Raw genomic sequence first — 20,004 nt, forward strand, 5'->3', positions numbered from 1 at the left:
CCAGCCTCGAAAAACTGAGTTGGTAGGGGATCCTCATCCACAGGCCCCTTGGCCTGATCCAAGGCACTTCACGCCCTTAAACTCTCATCCAACGTTTCAACAACCCCGAACAACCCTCGACCACTCCGCACCTCTAGTCCGGGACCTGCCATCCAGCCATCAGCAACTTCAGACTCTTCTGGGCTCTAAGTGGCCAGGAGTTCTACAAGGTAGAACTTCCATCCAAGAGGGCGCCCCATGTCCTGCCTCCAGCCATTTAATGCTGCAGGGCAGCTGTGAAGAGCATGGGCAGGGTCCCATTTGGCATTTCAACTGGGAGACACCTGAGCAGGAGTGGGGGCAACAGCACCATGTCGAGTACTATTCACCAGACCAAAACTTCCATATCCTCAGCATTCTCTCCAATGTTCTGCCAATTCAACAGTCAGTGCCCAAGGTTAGTGGGAAACCAGAAATAAGGAAAGATTTCAAAGCCGAGAAATAGAAAAGAAACCGACAATAAGAGCTTATTTAAACAAATGAAAAGGAAGGAAGAGGTCAAAGTGAACGCAGATCCCTTAAAGAATGGAGGCTGCAAAAATAATAATGGGGAATCAGGAAATGGCAAATGAGACAAATAAATACTTTATGTCAGTCTTCACAGCAAAAGGCACAAATACCATCTCAAAAATATTTAGTGAACAAAGAGCAAAAAGCAGACAAGAAATATCACCAGAGAAAAGGTGCTCGGGAAACTAATGGGGTTAAAGGTCGATAGGTATCTGGGACCTGATGTACTCTGTGCTAGTATATTAAAAGATGTAGCTAGTGCGGCCTTACTTGAAATACTGCGTGCAGTTCAGGTCGCCCCATTACAGGAAGGATGTGGAAGCATTGGAAAAGGTTCAGAGGAGATTTACCAGGATGTTGCCTGGTTTGGAGTGAAGGTCTTATGAAGAAAGGCTGAGGGACTTGGGTCTGTTCTCATTGGAGAGAAGAAGGTTAAGAGGGGATTTAATAGAGACATACAAGATGATCAGTGGATTAGATCGGGTGGGCAGTGGGAGTCTTTTTCCGAGGATGATGACTTCAGCTTGTACAAAGGGGCACAGCTTCACATTCAGGGATAATAGATTTGAGACAGATGTCAGAGGCAGGTTCTTTACTCAGAGTGGTAAGGGCGTGGATCGCCCTGCCGGCCAGTGTGGTTCACTCAGCCACATTCGGGGCATTTAAACAGTCCTTGGGTAAGCAGATGAGTGCTGATGGGCTGGTGTAGCGGGGTGGGCTTATATTAGTTCACTGGTCTGTGCAACAACAAAGCCCGAAGGGCCTGTTCTGCGCTGTATCGTTCTATGTTCTAACCCCCCACCAGCACTCATCTTCACTGGTTTCATCCTCGCCGCTTCGAACTGTCTGTCTCCTCTCGAACTATCTTCTCAGCTATCCATCTTCAATCCGCCTCCCCCTCTCTCCATATTTATTTCAGAATCCCTTCCCCTGCCCCATTTCTGAAGAAGGGTCCAGATTCCAAACATCAGCTGTCCTGTTCCTCTAATGCTGCTTGGCCTGCTGCACTCATCCAGCTCTACACCTTGTTTCTTCAGATTATCCAGCATCTGCAGTTCCTACTATCTCTGAAGAGATTTTCTTTCTCTTCTCCCACAGCAGTCTTGGAAACAACTCATATGGGCGTGGGGATTTGTTCACTTTTAAACCAGCCAATAATTTCAATTTCACACTGCATCTTCCTGCTTTATAGACATCAATGCTCCTCCTTGAAGGGAGGACAGATGGGAGGTACTTGTCGACTGTATCGATGCTCTTCAGTTCTGAACACAGATTGCCCCATCACCCTTCGTACACCCCGGTTTCTAATTGGCCCTACTCTTTCCCTGGTTATTCTCCTGCTTGATATGCCTGCAGAATATCTTGATATTCTTTCCAATCTTGGCCACCACCGTTTCTTCACACTTCATTTTTATACGTCACTAGTCATCCATTCATTTGCTCCCTTTGCACTTGTCATAAACATGTCCTGAACATTCCTCAAGATCCAGGGTTCTCCAGGCTTGTTGATCATAAATTTCACCCAAAACGGAACATAGCTGGCCTTGACTCTCCCAGTTCCTTTTCTGCTGTAGATTCGCCCTCAACTAACTTCCCAAAATATTACACCCAGATCCTGCCTTGTTTCAGTCAAATATGCCTTACCCCAAACCAAAAACATTTTTTTTTAAACAGATCTCCTCTCCCACGTTGAAAAGTCTGTTGTCATGGTCACTATCACTAAAGCACTTAGCCACTGTCACCTTGAACACTGCCTTTGTGTCCCAGAAGTAGGTCCAGCATTGCACCGTCCCTTACAAGCTCGTCTACATGGTGATGTTAAATAATCTCTCAAATGTATTTAAAGAATTATTTCCCAAGTCAAACTTTTATGTTATCTCAATTAATGTTGTAAAGTTCAAATCCCCTAATATAATCTTTATATTATTATTTTCTCACCCCTCAGTGAATTACCTGCTCTTCAATTGCCCACTGCTTGGAGGCCGACAGCTTAAATTCCTCACCACATTAGCAAACCCTTGTGCAAGGATTTTGGTTCCTTTCTGCTTCAGCTGCAGACCAGCCAACTTGCAGAGGATATACCATCCCCACAAATTGTCCTTCAGATCCATGTGTCTAAATCCCTCCCCAAACACAAACACTTGAGCCAAGCATTCATCTGTTTTCTTCCCCTTTTTCTTGCCTTCTCAGCATGTGGCACCAGGAATAATCCAGAGATTGCAACTTTAGAGGTTCTGCTATTTAATCCACTGCCTAGCTCTCGGAACACTTGATGCAAGACCTAATCACTCACCTTACCAAAGTGTACATCGAGCTGCGTCTTACAGTCCTCCTCCTTCAGGATATTTTTAATGACATTGTTGATCTGGTTAACACGCCATAATGGAGTCACATCAATGACTGTGAAAAATCTGGTCTACCCAGATCGTCGCAATGGGCAAAAAAGCACACCAATGTCTCTACTTCCCAGGAGGCTAAGGCAATTCAAATATAAAGGGCAACTTTCATTGATGTACCAGAGAAAGCATCCTATCTGGATGCATATCATAGCATGGTTTGGCAACTGTTCTTCCTAAGAAAACAACAGACTCCAGAGTCATGAACACAGCACAGTGCATCATGCAAATCAGCCTTCCACTCATTCATTCCACCTATACTTCCTGCTGCCTCGGGAAAGCAACTGAAATAATCAAAGGTCTTTCTCACCCGCCAATTACACTCTCTTCTACCCTTTTCTGAAGGGAAGGTGTCAAAAACTTTGTATTCATGTGTGAACAGATCCCAGAAAAGCTTCTTCACCACTGTTATTGGACATCTGAATAGAACTCTTAAAATTTTAAATCTAATTTTGATCTTGCTCTCTGTGCATCTTCTCTGTTGCTGTCATTATGTTCCATTTCACTAATGCACCTTGTATGGTATGATCTGTCTATACTGCATGCATCACAGAACTTTTCACTGTACCTAGGCATATGTAACAATGAATACTCTAATCAAATTGACTGTGTGCAAGAGAGAGGTGAACATATGGTTGTGTTCAAGAGTGCAAAGACAGTGCACGAAAGTGTGAGTGTGCGCAGGACAGAATGTGTGCGCCAGTGACTGTGCTCAAGAGCGTGTAAACGAGAGTCAGCACAAAAGCGAGTGTAACAGCATGCATGAGGCAGTGAGAGTGTCTGTGAGAGCGAGTGAGCTTGAGAGCAAGTGAATTTGTAACCCCAAGTGTGTGAGGGAGAGTTTTGTGTGTGTGTGTCTGTGTGTAGTTGAGTGTATGAACATTGGCAAAAGATCGTGCGAACAGGGCATGCAAGTGTGCCACGGAATGTGTGCAAGACCATGCATGATTGTATGACAGTATGGAGTATGAATGAGTGAGAACGTGACTCTGTGTGTGTGTGTCTGTCCGTGTGTGTCTGCCCGCGTGTGTCTGTCCGTGGTCAGTGTGTGTGGATAGTATGTTTGTGCATGAGGGATAGGATATGCATGTGCAACATAGTGTGACTGTGAACTTCTGTTTGTGCCTGAGTGAAGTGTTGGGGGAGAATAGGGAGAGGAGAGATCGAGAGAGCGTATGTGAGAGAGATGAGATGAGGAGAGGAATAAGAAATGATAGAACATAGAACATAGAACAGTACAGCACAGAACAGGCCCTTCAGCCCACAATGTTGTGCCGACCATTGATCCTCATGTATGCACCCTCAAATTTCTGTGACCATATGCATGTCCAGCAGTCTCTTAAATGTCCCCAATGACCTTGCTTCCACAACTGCTGCTGGCAACGCATTCCATGCTCTCACAACTCTCTGCGTAAAGAACCTGCCTCTGACATCCCCTCTATACTTTCCACCAACCAGCTTAAAACTATGACCCCTCGTGCTAGCCATTTCTGCCCTGGGAAATAGTCTCTGGCTATCAACTCTATCCATGCCTCTCATTATCTTGTATACCTCAATTAGGTCACCTCTCCTCCTCCTTTTCTCCAATGAAAAGAGACCGAGCTCAGTCAACCTCTCTTCATAAGATAAGCCCTCCAGTCCAGGCAGCATCCTGGTAAACCTCCTCGGAACCCTCTCCAAAGCATCCACATCTTTCCTATAATAGGGTGCCCAGAACTGGACGCAGTATTCCAAGTGCGGTCTAACCAAAGTTTTATAGAGCTGCAACAAGATCTCACGACTCTTGAACTCAATCCCCCTGTTAATGAAAGCCAAAACACCATTGCTTTCTTAACAATATAATAAAATGTGAGGCTGGATGAACACAGCAGGCCTTTCTTAACAACCCTGTCCACTTGGGTGGCCATTTTAAGGGATCTATGTATCTGCACACCAAGATCCCTCTGTTCCTCCACGCTGCCAAGAATCCTATCCTTAATCCTGTACTCAGCTTTCAAATTCGACCTTCCAAAATGCATCACCTCGCATTTATCCAGGTTGAACTCCATCTGCCACCTCTCAGCCCATCTCTGCATCCTGTCAATGTCCCGCTGCAGCCTACAACAGCCCTCTGCACTGTCAACGACACCTCCGACCTTTGTGTCGTCTGCAAACTTGCTGACCCATCCTTCAATTCCCTCGTCCAAGTCATTAATAAAATTACAAACAGTAGAGGCCCAAGGACAGAGCCCTGTGGAACCCCACTCACCACTGACTTCCAGGCAGAATATTTTCCTTCTACTACCACTCGCTGTCTTCTGTTGGCCAGCCAATTCTGTATCCAAGCAGCTAAGTTCCCCTGTATCCCATTCCTCCTGACCTTCTGAATGAGCCTTCCATGGGGAACCTTATCAAATGCCTTACTGAAGTCCATATACACCACATCCACAGCTCGACCCTCATCAACCTTTCTAGTCACATCCTCAAAAAACTCGATAAGGTTTGTAAGGCATGACCTACCCCTCACAAAGCCGTGTTGACTGTATTTGATCAAGCCATGCTCTTCCAGATGGTCATAAATCTTATCCCTCAGAATCCTTTCTAACACCTTGCAGACGACAGACGTGAGACTTACCGGTCTATAATTGCCGGGGATTTCCCTATTTCCTTTCTTGAAGAGAGGAATTACATTTGCTTCTCTCCAGTCCTCAGGTACGACTCCAGTGGAGAGCGAGGATGCAAAGATCTTCGCAAGTGGCGAAGCAATTGCATTTCTCACTTCCCAAAGCAGCCGAGGACAAATCTGATCCGGGCCTGGCGACTTGTCAATCCTAATGTTTGACAAAATTTTCAGCACATCAGCTTCCTCTATCTCTATCCATTCCAGCATGCACACCTGCTCTTCAAAGGTTTCATTCACTACAAAGTTCGTTTCTTTCGTAAAGACAGAAGCAAAAAACTCATTTAGGGCTTCCCCTACCTCCTCAGGCTCCACACACAAGTTCCCTATGCTATCCCTGATCGGCCCTACTCTTTCTTTGACCATTCTCTTATTCCTCACGTAAGTGTAAAATGCCTTTGTGTTTTCCCGGATTCCTTCTGCCAAGCCTTTCTCGTGCCCCCTCCTGGCTCTCCTCAGACCATTTTTGAGCTCCTTCCTTGCCTGCATGTAATCCTCTCTAGCTGAACTTGACCCTAGCTTCCTCCACCTTATGTAAGCTACCTTCTTCCTTTTCACTAGAAGCTCCACCGCTCTCGTCATCCAAGGTTCCTTAATCTTACCCCTTCTTGCCTGTCTCAGAGGGACATATTTACTCATCACTCCCAACAACTGTTCCTTAAACCATCTCCACATGTCTATAGTTCCCTTACCATGGAACAACTGCTCCCAGTCCATGCTTCCTAACTCATGTCTAATCGCATCATAGTTTCCTCTTCCCCAATTAAATATCCTCCCATTCTGCCTAATCCTCTCCTTCTCCATAGCTATGTAAAATGTGAGGCAGTTATGGTCACTATCACCAAAATGCTCCCCCACCACAAGATCTGATACCTGCCCCGGCTCGTTTCCGAGCACCAAGTCTAGAATGGCCTCTCCCCTCGTCGGCCTGTCAACGTACTGCGTTAGGAAACCCTCCTGAACACACCTTACAAAAACAGCTCCATTCAAATCTTCTGCTCGAAGGAGGTTCCAATCAATATTAGGAAAGTTAAAGTCACCCATTACAACAACCCTACTGCGTCCACACTTTTCCAAAATCTGTCGACCTATGCTTTCTTCAATCTCCCTGCTGCTATTGGGGGGCCTGTAGTAAACCCCTAACGAGGTGACTACTCCCTTGCTGTTCCTAATTTCCACCCATCCTGACTCAGTAGGCAGATCTTCCTCGACAATGGAAGCTTCTGTAGCTGTGATACCCTCTCTGATTAGTAGTGCTACACCCCCTCCTCTTTTTCCCCCCTCCCTATTCTTTTTAAATGTTCTAAACCCTGGAACATCCAGCAACCATTCCTGCCCATGAGAAACCCATGTCTCTGTTATGGCCACAACATCATAGCACCAGGTACTGATCCATGCTCTAAGTTCATCACTTTTATTCCTGAGATAATGGGAACTGCAGATGCTGGAGATTCCAAGATAATAAAATGTGAGGCTGGATGAACACAGCAGGCCAAGCAGCATCTCAGGAGCACAAAAGCTGACGTTTCGGGCCTAGACCCTTCATCAGAGAGGGGGATGGGGGGAGGGAACTGGAATAAATAGGGAGAGAGGGGGAGGCGGACCGAAGATGGAGAGTAAAGAAGATAGGTGGAGAGGGTGTAGGTGGGGAGGTAGGGAGGGGATAGGTCAGTCCAGGGAAGACGGACAGGTCAAGGAGGTGGGATGAGGTTAGTAGGTAGCTGAGGGTGCGGCTTGGGGTGGGAGGAAGGGATGGGTGAGAGGAAGAACCGGTTAGGGAGGCAGAGACAGGTTGGAAACCTTTTGTGCTCCTGAGATGCTGCTTGGCCTGCTGTGTTCATCCAGCCTCACATTTTATTATCTTGGAATCTCCAGCATCTGCAGTTCCCATTATCTCTGATAGCTTGTAACTGATGTCCATTTCAAGCCCACCGACTCCCACAGCTACCTAGAATACACCTCCTCCCACCCACCCTCCTGCAAAAATTCCATCCCATATTCCCAATTCCTCCGCCTCCGCCGCATCTGCTCCCACAATAAGACATTCCACTCCCGCACATCCCAGATGTCCAAGTTCTTCAAGGAGCGCAACTTTCCCCCCACAGTGATCGAGAACGCCCGTGACCGCGTCTCCCGTATTTCCCGCAACACATCCCTCACACCCCGCCCCCGCCACAACCGCCCAAAGATGAATACCCCTCGTTCTCACACACCACCCCACCAACCTCCGGATACAACGCATCATCCTCCAACACTTGCGCCATCTACAATCCGACCCCGCCACCCAAGACATTTTTCCATCCCCACCCCTGTCTGCCTTCCGGAGAGACCACTCTCTCCATGACTCCCTTGTTCGCTCCACACTGCCCTCCAACCCCACCACACCCGGCACCTTCCCCTGCAACCGCAGGAAATGCTACACTTGCCCCCACACCACCTCCCTCACCCCTATCCCAGGCCCCAAGATGACATTCCACATTAAGCAGAGGTCCACCTGCACATCTGCCAATGTGGTAAACTGCATCCACTGTACCCGGTGTGGCTTCCTCTACATTGGGGAAACCAAGCGGAGGCTTGGGGACCACTTTGCAGAACACCTCAGCTCAGTTCGCAACAAACAACTGCACCTCCCAGTCGCAAACCATTTCCACTCCCCCTCCCATTCTTGAGATGACATGTCCATCATGGGCCTCCTGCAGTGCCACAATGATACCAGCCACCCGAAGGTTGCGGGAACAGCAACTCATATTCCGCCTGGGAACCCTGCAGCCTAATGGTATCAATGTGGACTTCACCAGTTTCAAAATCTCCCCTTCCCCCACCGCATCCCTAAACCAGCCCAGTTCTTCCCCTCCCCCCACTGCACCACACAACCAGCCCAGCTCTTCCCCTCCACCCACTGCATCCCAAAACCAGTCCAACCTGTCTCTGCCTCCCTAACCTGTTCTTCCTCTCACCCATCCCTTCCTCCCACCCCAAGCCGCACCCCCATCTATCTACTAACCTTATCCCACCTCCTTGACCTGTCCGTCTTCCCGGGACTGACCTATCCCCTCCCTACCTCCCAACCTATACTCTCTCCACCTATCTTCTTTTCTCTCCATCTTCGGTCCGCCTCCCCCTCTCTCCCTATTTATTCCAGAACCCTCACCCCGTCCCCCTCTCTGATGAAGGGTCTAGGCCCGAAACGTCAGCTTTTGTGCTCCTGAGATGCTGCTTGGTCTGCTGTGTTCATCCAGCCTCACATTTTATTATCTTGGATTCTCCAGCATCTGCAGTTCCCATCATCTCTGACATCAGCTTCCCTGAGCCTCTGATGCTGCTTGTCCTGCTGTGTTCATCCACATCAACACCTTGTTACCCCCCATTCTCCTTTGTTTGTGTTTTCTTGCTCTTCCTCCCTCCCTCTGATTCTCTCCCCCTCTCTCACCTCTGCTGGCTCGAATTTCACTCCCTTGTCATGTTCCCTTATTTCCATCTTTCTGTCCCTTCTCTCTCTCTCTCCGCCCACAAACTCACTCTGGCTTTATTCACAGGGGGAGAGAGTACAAGAGGAAAGGAAACCAAAGCACGCAGCGCCTTCGGCTGAGAGAGAAATGAAGAAATGCCGGAGATTTTCCAAACCCTGACGCAGGGGTTGCCTCTCTCTCTCTCGACAGTCTCTGTGACTGCCCCATCAAACCCCACACCCATTCCCGTCCCATGGTGTCTCTCCACAAACCCACCTCCGGGTAGAAATGCAAACACAAGTTGCTGGAAATGCTCAGCATCTGTGAAGAAAAAGTCCCGAGGTAGCGTTTTGGGTGCGATGACCCTTTCCCTCAGAGCTCCAGCTAGAAATGCTCCAGCCTCTGAGACAGGGTCCCCTTGAGGTCGGAGAGCTGCGGCTCCATCTTGGCTGTTCGCTTGGCGCAGGGCATCAGGAGCTCCCCTCAGCCCCAGGAAGGGGTATGATCACCCCCTAACCTTATACTGACAGTGGTTGTGTCCTTCCCTCATCCCCGGGAGCCCCTCCTGTCTTCTCACCTTGTCGCCGGGGTGCTATTCGACTACGGAGGGCTGTGCGATAAAGATCCTACTTCCCACAGCGGCAGGGGGAGGTGGCATCCCTTCGCTCCAAAAACACCCCCTCCCATCCAATCTTGTGGCGATGGCTGTTCGGCTGCAGAAAGCGGCGCTGCCCGTGACCCCAAACCTCCCTACAACACCCCTCTCCTAATCCGACACTTTTGCAGTAGCTGTAGGCCACTCAGTCACTGGGCTGTACAATAGTGACTCTCCCCATGTCCAATCACTTCCAGGACGGCAATCCTCCAACCCCGACCCCATCCCATCCGCCTCCTTCCCTTTACCATGTAGTACGAGAGCTGCAGGCTGGTCGGCTACGGAAACCCGCGCAAGGCTGGATAATAGACACCCTCCCAATGTCCCCAGCCTTCCCCTCACCCGGGGAGGGGAATTCTCACCCCCAAAACATCCATTCCCAACCCCTCGCTTTGGGATAGGAGCGGCGCAGGATGTGAAACAGGGACCGTGCTCATGTCCCCAATCCTCCCTTCACCCCAAACCACCACCCCCAGCTTACCTTGCAGTGGGAGATAGTTGTCGGCTGCTCAGCTACGGAAGGCGTCGCGGACCTGCGGCCGGGTGCTCGGGGAGCGCGGGCTCAGTGCCAGGCAGCTGTGCCCAGGCGCCGGGCGAAGAGGCCTTCTCCCCCCTCGGATCCCCGCTCCCGGCACAGGGCCGAGCCACTGAGCAGCGAGCGCTCCAGCAGCCCGGATGCCTGCTCCCAGCCCGGTGGTCATGCTGGAGGCCGCTGGAGAACAGGAGGTTGTAGGGGTACGGGAGCGTGGTGCGATGATCCCCGTTGCCGAACAGCTGGGTCCTCAGAACCCTCCCGGGAAAAGGGATCCAGACAGCGGACTCGTCGCCGAGGGATGGGGGGGGGGGAAGGCATGAGTCGGAACAGGAGAGGAAGGGGATTGACTGAGAGGGAGAAAGAGACAGACTCTCTGTGTGTGTGTGTGTGTGTGTGTGTGTGTGAGTGAGAGAGAGAGAGAGGGGATTAGAAATGCAGTCTGATTGCGGATGGGTTGGGTTTCAATAGAGATTTTTAAACTTCGTTCAAAAAACTCACAACGCTCCCTGCTGAGCGGGTGGAGAGGCTCGGATAGAGAGGAAGAGAGAGACAGAGGGGCGGGGGAGAGGGGACAGAGAGAGGTTCACAGGGAGAGACGGAGAGACAAGGAGACAGGGGAGAGAGAACGGCAGGAGCACACACAGACGGAGCCAGATACAAGACGAGAGATAGAGAGGGGCGCACACAGAGACCAAAGAGACAGAGTGAAAGCGGAGAGAGGAGAGAGACAGAAGTGCACAGCGAGGTGGCAGAGACAAGACGACAGAGAGAGACAGAGACATAGAGTGAGGCACACACAGAGAGATGGAGAGACAGAGATTGTGTGTGTGTGGCGGGGGGTGGGTTTGGAGAAAATGGGAGAGAGAGAGACAGAGTCGTCGAGTTGTACAGCAGGGAAACAGACTCTTCAGTCCAACTCCTCCAGGCCGACCAGATACCGTAACTGACTAGTTCTGTTTGCCAGCCTGTAGCCCATATCCCTCCAGCCCCTTCCTATTCATGTGTCCCTGCAGGTGACTTCTAAATACTGTGAGTATAACAGCCTCTGTCACTCCTCTGGCAGTTCATGCCACACACAGACTACACTCGGGAGAACACGTTGGCGCCAAATCCATCTCCCATCCTCTGAGAAAAGGAACCGGAAATGACATCACCAACCCAAGGAAACCGGAACACTTAAAGAGAAGGCGGGACCTAACTCCGGATGCTCACTGATGATTTTACCTGGAATGGTGCCGAAACGTCTGCAAACTAACCTTCCAGCTCAGTGAGCAATCTTACATCCAGAACCTCAACCCTGAGCTACAAATCTTCTCAAAACTCGATAATGCTTTGCCACTTGATTAACAGATGCATCCTATTTTTTGAAAAAAATAAACTTTTTTTGCTGGATGTATGACTGACTGACCAGTGTTTATTGTCCTTCCTTAACTGAGCCTTGGGAGCTCTGCAGACCAATGGTATCAACGTGGATTTCACAAGCTCCAAAATCTCCCCTTCCACCACTGCATCCCAAAACCAGCCCAGCTCGTCCCCTAATCTGTTCTTCCTCTTACCGATTCCCTTCCGCCCAGCTCAAGCCAAACCCCCATTCCCTACCGACTGACCTCTTCCCGCCCCCTTGACCTGTCCGTCCTCCCCAGACTGACCTATCCCCTCCCTACCTCCACACCCACACTCACCTCTACTGGCTTCATGTCCGCCCCTTTTACTTAAGACCAGAAGACATCGGAGTGGAAGTAGGGCCATTCGGCCCATCAAGTCCACTCCACCATTTAAATCATGGCTCAGGGGCATTTCAACTCCACTTCCCTGAACTCTCCCCGTTGCCCTTGATTCCTCGTGAGATCAAGAATTTGTCAATCTCTGCCTTGAAGGCATCCAACGTCCTGGCCCCGACTGCACTCCGTGGCAATGATTTCCACAAGCCCGCCACTCTCTGGCTTTACAAATGTCATCTCATTTCCATTTGAAATTTACCCCCTCTAATTTTAAGGCTGTGCCCATGGGTCCTCGTCTCCCGGCCTCACGGAAACAACTTCCTAGCGTCCACCCCTTCCAAGGCAGACATTATGTTGTAAGTTTCTATTAGATCTCCCCTCACCCTTCGAAACTCTGATGAGGACAATCCCAGGATCCTTAGCCGTTCATCGTATGTCAAACCTACCACTTCAGGGATATTCCGTGTGAATCTCCGCTGGACACGCTCCAGGGCTAGTATGTCCTTTCTGAGCTGTGGGGCTCAAAATTGGACACGGTATTCTAAATGGAGCTTAACTAGAGCTTTATAAAGCCTCAGAAGCACATCGCTGCTTTTATATTCCAACCCTCTTGCGATAAAGGACAACATTACATTCGCTTTCTTAATTACGGACTCTACCTGCAAGTTAACCTTTAGAGAATCCTGGACCAACACTTCTAGATTCCTTTGTACTTGAGCTTTACGAATTTTCTCACCATTTAGAAAATAGTCCATGCCTGTATTCTTCTTACCAAAGTGCAAAACCCCACATTTACTCACATTGAATTTCATCAGTCATTTCCTGGACCACTCTCCTAAACTGTCTAACTCTTTCTGCCGCCCCTCCACCTCCTCAGTACTACCTGCCTGTCCACCTATCTTCGTATCATCGGAAAACTTCGCCAGAATGACCCCAGTCCCTTCATCCAGATCATCAATACGTAAGGTGAACAGCTGCGGCCCCGACACCGAAACCTGCGACACCAATCGTCACTGGTTGCCATTCCGAAAAACAGCCTTTTATCCCAACTCTCTGCCTTCTATCAGACAGCCAATCCTCAATCCAAGCCAGTAGCTCATCTCAAACACCATGGGCCCTCACCTTGCTCAGCAGCCTCCTGTGAGACACTTATGAAAGGCCTTTTGGAAGTCTAGATAGACAACATTTACTGGGTTTCCCCGGTCTAACATACTTGTTACCTCTTCAAAGAATTCTAACAGGTTTGGCAGGCACGACCTCCCCTTACTAAATCCATGCTGACTTGTTCTAATCTGACCCTGCACTTCCAGGAATTTCAAAATCTCATCCTTGACAATGATTCAAGAATTTTATCAACTACCGAGGTCAGGTTAATTGGCCTGTAATTTTCCATCTTTTGCCTTGATCCTTTCTTAAACAAGGGGGTTACAACAGCAATTTTCTAATCATCTGGGACTTTTGAAAGATCACATCCAAAGCCTCTGCTATTTCCTCAGCCACCTTCCTCAGAACTCTACAATGTCGCCCATCGGGGCCAGGAGATTTAGCAATTTTTAGACTTTTTAGCTTTTCCAGCACTTGCTCTTTTGTAATGCCTACCATGCTCAACTTTGCCCCCTGACTCTCCCTAATTGTTGGCATACTACTCATGTCTTCCACTGTGAAGACTGACACAAAGTACTTATTAAGTCCTTCAGCTACTTCCTTATCTCCCATCACTAGCCTTCCAGCATCAATTTGGAGCGGCCCAGTGTCTACTTTTGCCTCATGTTTGTTTCTTATGTATTGAAAGAAGCTTTCACTGTGATTTCTAATATGACTAGCTAGCCTTCCTTCATATTTGATCCTCTCCTTCCTTATTGCTCGTCTGTCTCCTCTGCACCTATCTTCCCCTCTGTCCATCTTCAATCTGCCTTCCCCCTCTCCCTGAAAATTTATGTTCAGGGAGATCTGGGTGTTCAGGTCCATTGTTCCATGAAGTTGGCAATGCAGGTCAACAGAGTGGTTAAGAAGGCATATGGTGTGCTTTCCTTCATCGGACGGGGTATCGAGTACAAGTGTTGGCAGGTCATTTTGCAGTTGTATAAGACTTTGGTTCGGCCACACTTGGAGTACTCCGTACAGTTCTGGCCACCTCATTACCAAAAGAATGTGGATGCTTTGGAGAGGGTGCAGAGGAGGTTAACCAGGATGTTGCCTGGTATGGAGGGTGCTAGCTATGAAGAGAGGTTGAGTAGATTCGGATTATTTTCATGAGAAAGACGGAGATTGAGGGGGGAACCTGATTGAGGGCTACAAAATCATGAGGGATACAGACAAGGTGGATAGCAAGAAGCTTTTTCCCCCAGAGTTATTGACTCAATTACAAGGGGTCATGAGTTCAAACCGAGAGGAGGAAAGTTTCAAGGAGATATGCAAGGGAAGTTCCTGAGGAAGAGGGTGGTGGGTGCCTGGAATGCGTTGCCAGCAGAGCTTGAAGACGCAGACACGATAGGGTCTTTTGAGATGTACCTGGACAGGTACATGGATGGGCAGGGAGCAAAGACCCTGACAAAATAGACGACAGGTTTAGACAGAGGATCTCGATTGGCGTAGGATTCGAGGGTCGAAGGGCCTGTTCCTGGGCTGTAATTTTCTTTGTTCTTGGATCAGATAAGAAGGAAAAGGGAGGTGTATAACAGTTATCAAGGGAATAAATCAACAGAGTCCCTGTAGACACACTAATGTCAACCAGGCCAACATCCCCAGCACTGAGGCACTGACCATCCTCGATCAGCCACAATGGGCTGGACACTTCATCTGTATGACTGACACGAGACTCCCCGCATGTTCTAATCCCAGCTTCAAAACAGCAGGCGAGACCCAGATGTGCAGAGGAAGCACTCGGTGATAAACTCAAGGCCTCAACGGTGAAGTGCAACATTCCTGCAGACACCGAGAATCACCGGCCGAAGACGGTCCGACGCCTGAGGAGCACCTGGGAAGGCATCAACACCTCGAGGCTTGATTTGGAAGCAGCGGAAGCCATGCAGCTACATCAACAACCCCCTCACTCCTTCCCAAGACCGCCTTCTGCCCCAAGTGCAACAGAGCCTACGGTAGCTGCATCGGTCTGGACAGCCACCCGGAGATTCAGCCTGAGAGTGGGAGACTGTCATCCGCGAGAAACCACCATGATGATGATGTATGGTGTGCAGGGGGATCTTGTCATAGCAATTAAGAGAACAAATAGAGGGCAACAGAACGCTGGTGACCAGGATTAGGATCAGGGAGAATCTCAAAATCTTCTACAAGTGTCTCAGAGCGAAAGAGAAAATCCAGGGAAAACCAGGTCTCATGAGGGATGAAGAGGCAAATGTATGGTTTGAACTGGACAGCAATTGTCAGGTGTTAAACAAGAAATTCACATCACCTTTTACATGTGAGAAGGAGCATTTCGGCACACAATTCCTGAGCAGAATTAACAGAGACTGGGGACATGTAAGGTGATCCGGTGAATTTAAAATCAGAAGAATTACCTGGAGAACAAGTAACATAGTTCCGCTTATCAAAATGCATGACAAACATAAAGCAGAGTATTACAGTCTGGAGAGTATCACATCAGTAAATAGGAAAATATTGGAGAATATTCTGAACGGCAGGCTTAATTTCCTTGGAAAGAAGCGGGGTTTGATCAGCAACGGTCAGCATAGCTTTGTCAGAGGGAGGTCATGCCTCACAAACCTAGATGATCCTTTCAAAGAGGTGACGGAGTGTGTAGATGGGAATTGATGCAGTGAAAACAGATTTCAGCAAAGACTTGGACAGGGTCTCACATGGGAGCCTGGTAAAGAAGGTAAAAGCTCGTGGGGTCCAGGAAAATACAGCAAGTTCAATCCAAAGTTATACATTGGTCAAATGGGCAGGTCAGTGGTAGATGGAGTGTTAACACTGATAAGTGTATGGTAATGCAATTTGGAAGAACTAACATGGCAAGGAATCTTTCAATGGATGCCAGGACACCAGGAAGGTCAGAGCAATGGTGTTATCTTGGGGTGCTTGTGCACAGATTGCTGAACATGGCATGGCAGCTTAAAGGGACAGTTAGGAAAGCAAATGGCTGAAGAGCTGTGCAGGAGTTTGGTTAGGCCCCAGCTGAAGGACTGAGTGCAGTTCTGCTCTCGCTTTAAATTGAAGGGTGAAAGAATAGCTTTAAATTGAGGGGTGAAAGACATAGGACAGATGTCAGAGGTGGTTTCTTTACTCAGAGAGTAGTCAGGGAATGGAACGCTTTGCCTGCAACGGTAGTAGATTCACCAACTTTCGGTACATTTAAGTCGTCATTGGATAAGCATATGGACGTACATGGAATAGTGTAGGTCAGATGGGCTTCAGATCGGTATGACGGGTCGGCACAACATCGAGGGGCGAACGGCCTGTACTGCGCTGTAATGTTCTATGTTCTAATGGTCTCTTCATTATCGAAAAGAGGTGATTGCATTTGAGCATGTGTGGAGGACATTCATCAGGATGTTCTGAGGGGGTGAAGCATTTTAACTCGATGGAGAGTCTGGATAAGTTTGAGATAACAAGAACTGTCAATGCTGGAGTCTGAGATAACACAGCGTGGAGCTGGAGGAACACTGCAGGCCAGGCAGCATCACTGTTTTATCTGGATAAGGTTGGCTTGTTTTCTTCCGAAGAGAGAAGGTTGAAGAAGGTCCTGAAAAAATGGTCTGCATTCTGATGGGTCTAGGCGAGGGAAGCAGAACGACCATTCATGGGGTGGGAGGTCGGGGGGCCAGGGGGAAGAGATACATACATTTAAGCTAAAAGGCTCAGAAGGAATTTCAGGAAAGAAAAGACACCCAGAAGGTGCTGGGTGTTTGGAATTCATTGTCTGGGACTTTAGTTGAGGTGGTGGATAATCTTTTCACATTAAAGAAAAAGGGTTGGTACAGCACTTAAAATGAAATAACATTCAAGGCAACGGGCCTATTGCTAAAACATGAGCCGAATGTGAACTTAGTGTGGCTTCAGTGGTTACAGACACAATGGAATGAAGTGCTTGTCCAATTCACACGGATGATCCCTGGAATGGGAGGCTTAACCTGTGATGAATGGCTAAGGATCCTGGGATTGTACTCACTACAGTTTTGAAGGTTGAGGGGAGAACTAATAAAAACTTCCAAGATAATGTATGGTTTAGAAGAGGTGGACGCTAGGAGGTTGTTTCCGTTAGGAGGGGAGACGAGGACCCGTGGGCACAGACTTAAAATTCGAGGGGGTCAATTTAAAACTGAAATCAGACGACATTTCTTCAGGCAGAAAGTGGTGGGCTTGTGGAATTCATTGCCGCAGAGTGCAGTGGAGGCCGGGATGTTGGACGCCTTCAAGGCAGAGATCGACAAATTCTTGATCTCAAAAGGAATCAAGGGCTACGCGGAGAGTGCAGGGAAGTGGTGTTGAAATGCCCATCAGCCATGATTTAAATGGCGGAGTGGACTTGATGGGCCGAATGGCCTTACCTCCACTCCTATGTCTCATGGCCTGATGGTCTAATTCTGAAGTATTCTCTTATTCTATGATTCTGGAGCAGGGGACAGTGAGTGGACAGCACAGGACAGTTCACCTAACTTCTCCTTTACCAATCTTCTATCTGCCTCCCCACTTCTCCCTATTTTTTTCAGAATCCCCTTCTCCCCCAACCATATTTGAAGAAGGGTGTCGACCCGAAACGTCAGCTTTCTTGCTTCTCTGATGCTGCTTGGCCCGCTGTGTTCATCCAGTTCTACTCCTTGTTCTCTCAGATTCTCCAGAATTGGCAAGTTCCTACTATCTCTCGAGGAAACTGACTTGTTTTTGCACCCAAACTGTGGTGAGAATGTGGAACGCACCGACTGTGTGGGTGGTAGAGGCAGAAACCATGATAACACTTAACAAGTTTTTGATTGGTCATTTGCGATACCAAGGCATACAAGGCTCTGGGTCGAGTGCTGGGAAATGTGATTAGAATAGTAAGGGACTTGCATCTTGTGAAGGCACATACAATTTGCTGAAGGGTCTGTTCCATTGCCACGGCACTCTATTATGCTGTCCCTCAATGATCCTATGACAAGTAAGTGAAGGTTTGCAGAAAGAGATAGTTTTCAAGGACAATGCCTAAAGGAAAACTGATGCACAGGCAAAGTGCATGTAAGAATTTAACCAAGGATTAACACCATTGAAGAACTGGAATTTGTGCCAATGCACCAAACCTGCAGATGAAAATGCAGTGTCCAGTTTGATTGCAAACAGCAACAACCACCAGTTAGTAACATGATCAATGGAAATATCTGAATGCCTGTTGTTGTGATCTCAAGCATTTACCTGCGTCGAGTGAAATCCACCACCATAGTTCTGTTGCATTGTTAGCCACCTCACAATCGGTGTTGCATAGTCAAAATCATTCCTTGACAATGCTTGAAGCAAGGCATAAGCAGTGGTTTCCACAGTCATCGCAAAAGCCCGTGCTGCTTCAATTAGATACGGCTTCTCGTCCTCCAACAATGGAGGCTTTCCAGTTACCAACATCACAATCTGTCATTTGAGAAAGGGATTAGCTGAGAATAAAGTTTACATCATATAGATTTTTGTTTGCATTTCAACAACACAACAATGGTTTTGCTGGTCAAGATCCAGCATTATCTCACCACTGATGTCTATAACATTCTCCATACTTCCCGCTCAGTGATGGGTCCTTTTGTTTGGGAAAAATAGGCACCTTCGAATGCAAATGAATCAAGATGAGCTTTAGTTTCTCATCAGGCTACATGGAGTTACTACAAGATGTTATGAGCAAAAGGTGAAGGAGAAGATGAAACCATTCATAGCATCAGTCTGGATGATCTTCTTGCGCTCATCCTGAGGAGGCATCACAGATCTCAACTTACACGCAATTCAAATTATTTCACGCAATGACAAGACTGAATGTTCTGGATACTGTAAATGCCATGGCACCTGGCAGCATCCCACAAACTGTATTGGAACAATGTGCCCCAACGTCACCACACCAACAGTAAATGTTTTCCAGTACATTTTTAAACACTTGCAACACTCACATTTCAGAGAAAGATGACCTATCACGCAATCGGCAGACAAATTGTCCTGACCAATTATGACCTCAATGTATTCTCAATCATCAGCAAAGGAATGCAACATCTGGATGACAGTGCTGTCAAACAGTTGCACACTGAGGCTCAGTTCACTTTTCGTCATGCCACACTTCTCGCAACCTCATTCAGGATTTACCACAAATATGATCAGAGATCCTGAGCTTGAAAAGGAAGGAAACTGCAATCTGTCATTTCCACCAAGGCAACTTCTGATTGAATGTGGTGTTCAGCAGAGTTATAGGAAGTTGAGTCAGTGGCATTCACTGGAGACCTGCACTGGTTGAAGTCATGTCTTCACTTGAACCAAAGTGGAGACATGAATGTTCATTGAATATTGTCCAGGTGTCCAGCAGAATTCATGACTTTTCCAACAGTGAAGTCAACGATAAGAAAATACAGTGAGACTTGGACAATTATCAGGCTTGGCCTGACAAAGGATAAGTAACATTTGCACCATACAAGTGCTAAGCAGCAATCAGCTCCAACAAGAGAGAATATGACCATATCACAAAATTCCATGTCCTTACCATCATCCTTACATTTTTTTAAAATGTGCAAGTGTTATCCAAGCCATGCAAGGCTATGGGCCAGGTGTTGGAAATGAGGTTAGAACAATTCAGTGCTTGTCTTTGACTGTCACAGAATCCGTGAGCTTCAGAATTTATTTCTCCTGTACTGTAGACCACTGAGGTGCTTGGCTATCCACTTCATCAAGGTTAACACTGATCTAAAACCAAACTGGAACGGTTATATAATCAGCAGTAGCCAGGTCCGTTGTACAAACCGCCCTGCTGTGGGACAGGGTCAGGTAAATCCAAGTGAGTGATCGTGGTTGGAGACTCATTCGTTGGGGGCATAGTTTCTGTAGCCACATTTGAGATACCAGGGCTGTGTGTTGCCTCCCTGG

General features: G+C 48.0%; 1 protein-coding gene and 1 long non-coding RNA gene across 2 annotated transcripts in view; both read right to left on the bottom strand.

The window, feature by feature from the left end:
- Positions 1-20,004, bottom strand: part of LOC132207840 (utrophin-like) — a 443,018-nt gene that overhangs the window by 153,650 nt on the left and 269,364 nt on the right. The window lies entirely within an intron of this gene.
- Positions 19,582-20,004, bottom strand: part of LOC132207841 (uncharacterized) — a 34,406-nt gene continuing 33,983 nt past the window's right edge. Inside the window, exon 3 of the long non-coding RNA XR_009443899.1 lies at positions 19,582-20,000. This is a non-coding gene — a long non-coding RNA (uncharacterized LOC132207841). The remainder of the gene's footprint in view (positions 20,001-20,004) is intronic.

Source organism: Stegostoma tigrinum, unplaced genomic scaffold, assembly GCF_030684315.1.
Source record: "Stegostoma tigrinum isolate sSteTig4 unplaced genomic scaffold, sSteTig4.hap1 scaffold_176, whole genome shotgun sequence".
In the NCBI taxonomy this organism is placed as follows: Eukaryota; Metazoa; Chordata; class Chondrichthyes; order Orectolobiformes; family Stegostomatidae; genus Stegostoma; species Stegostoma tigrinum.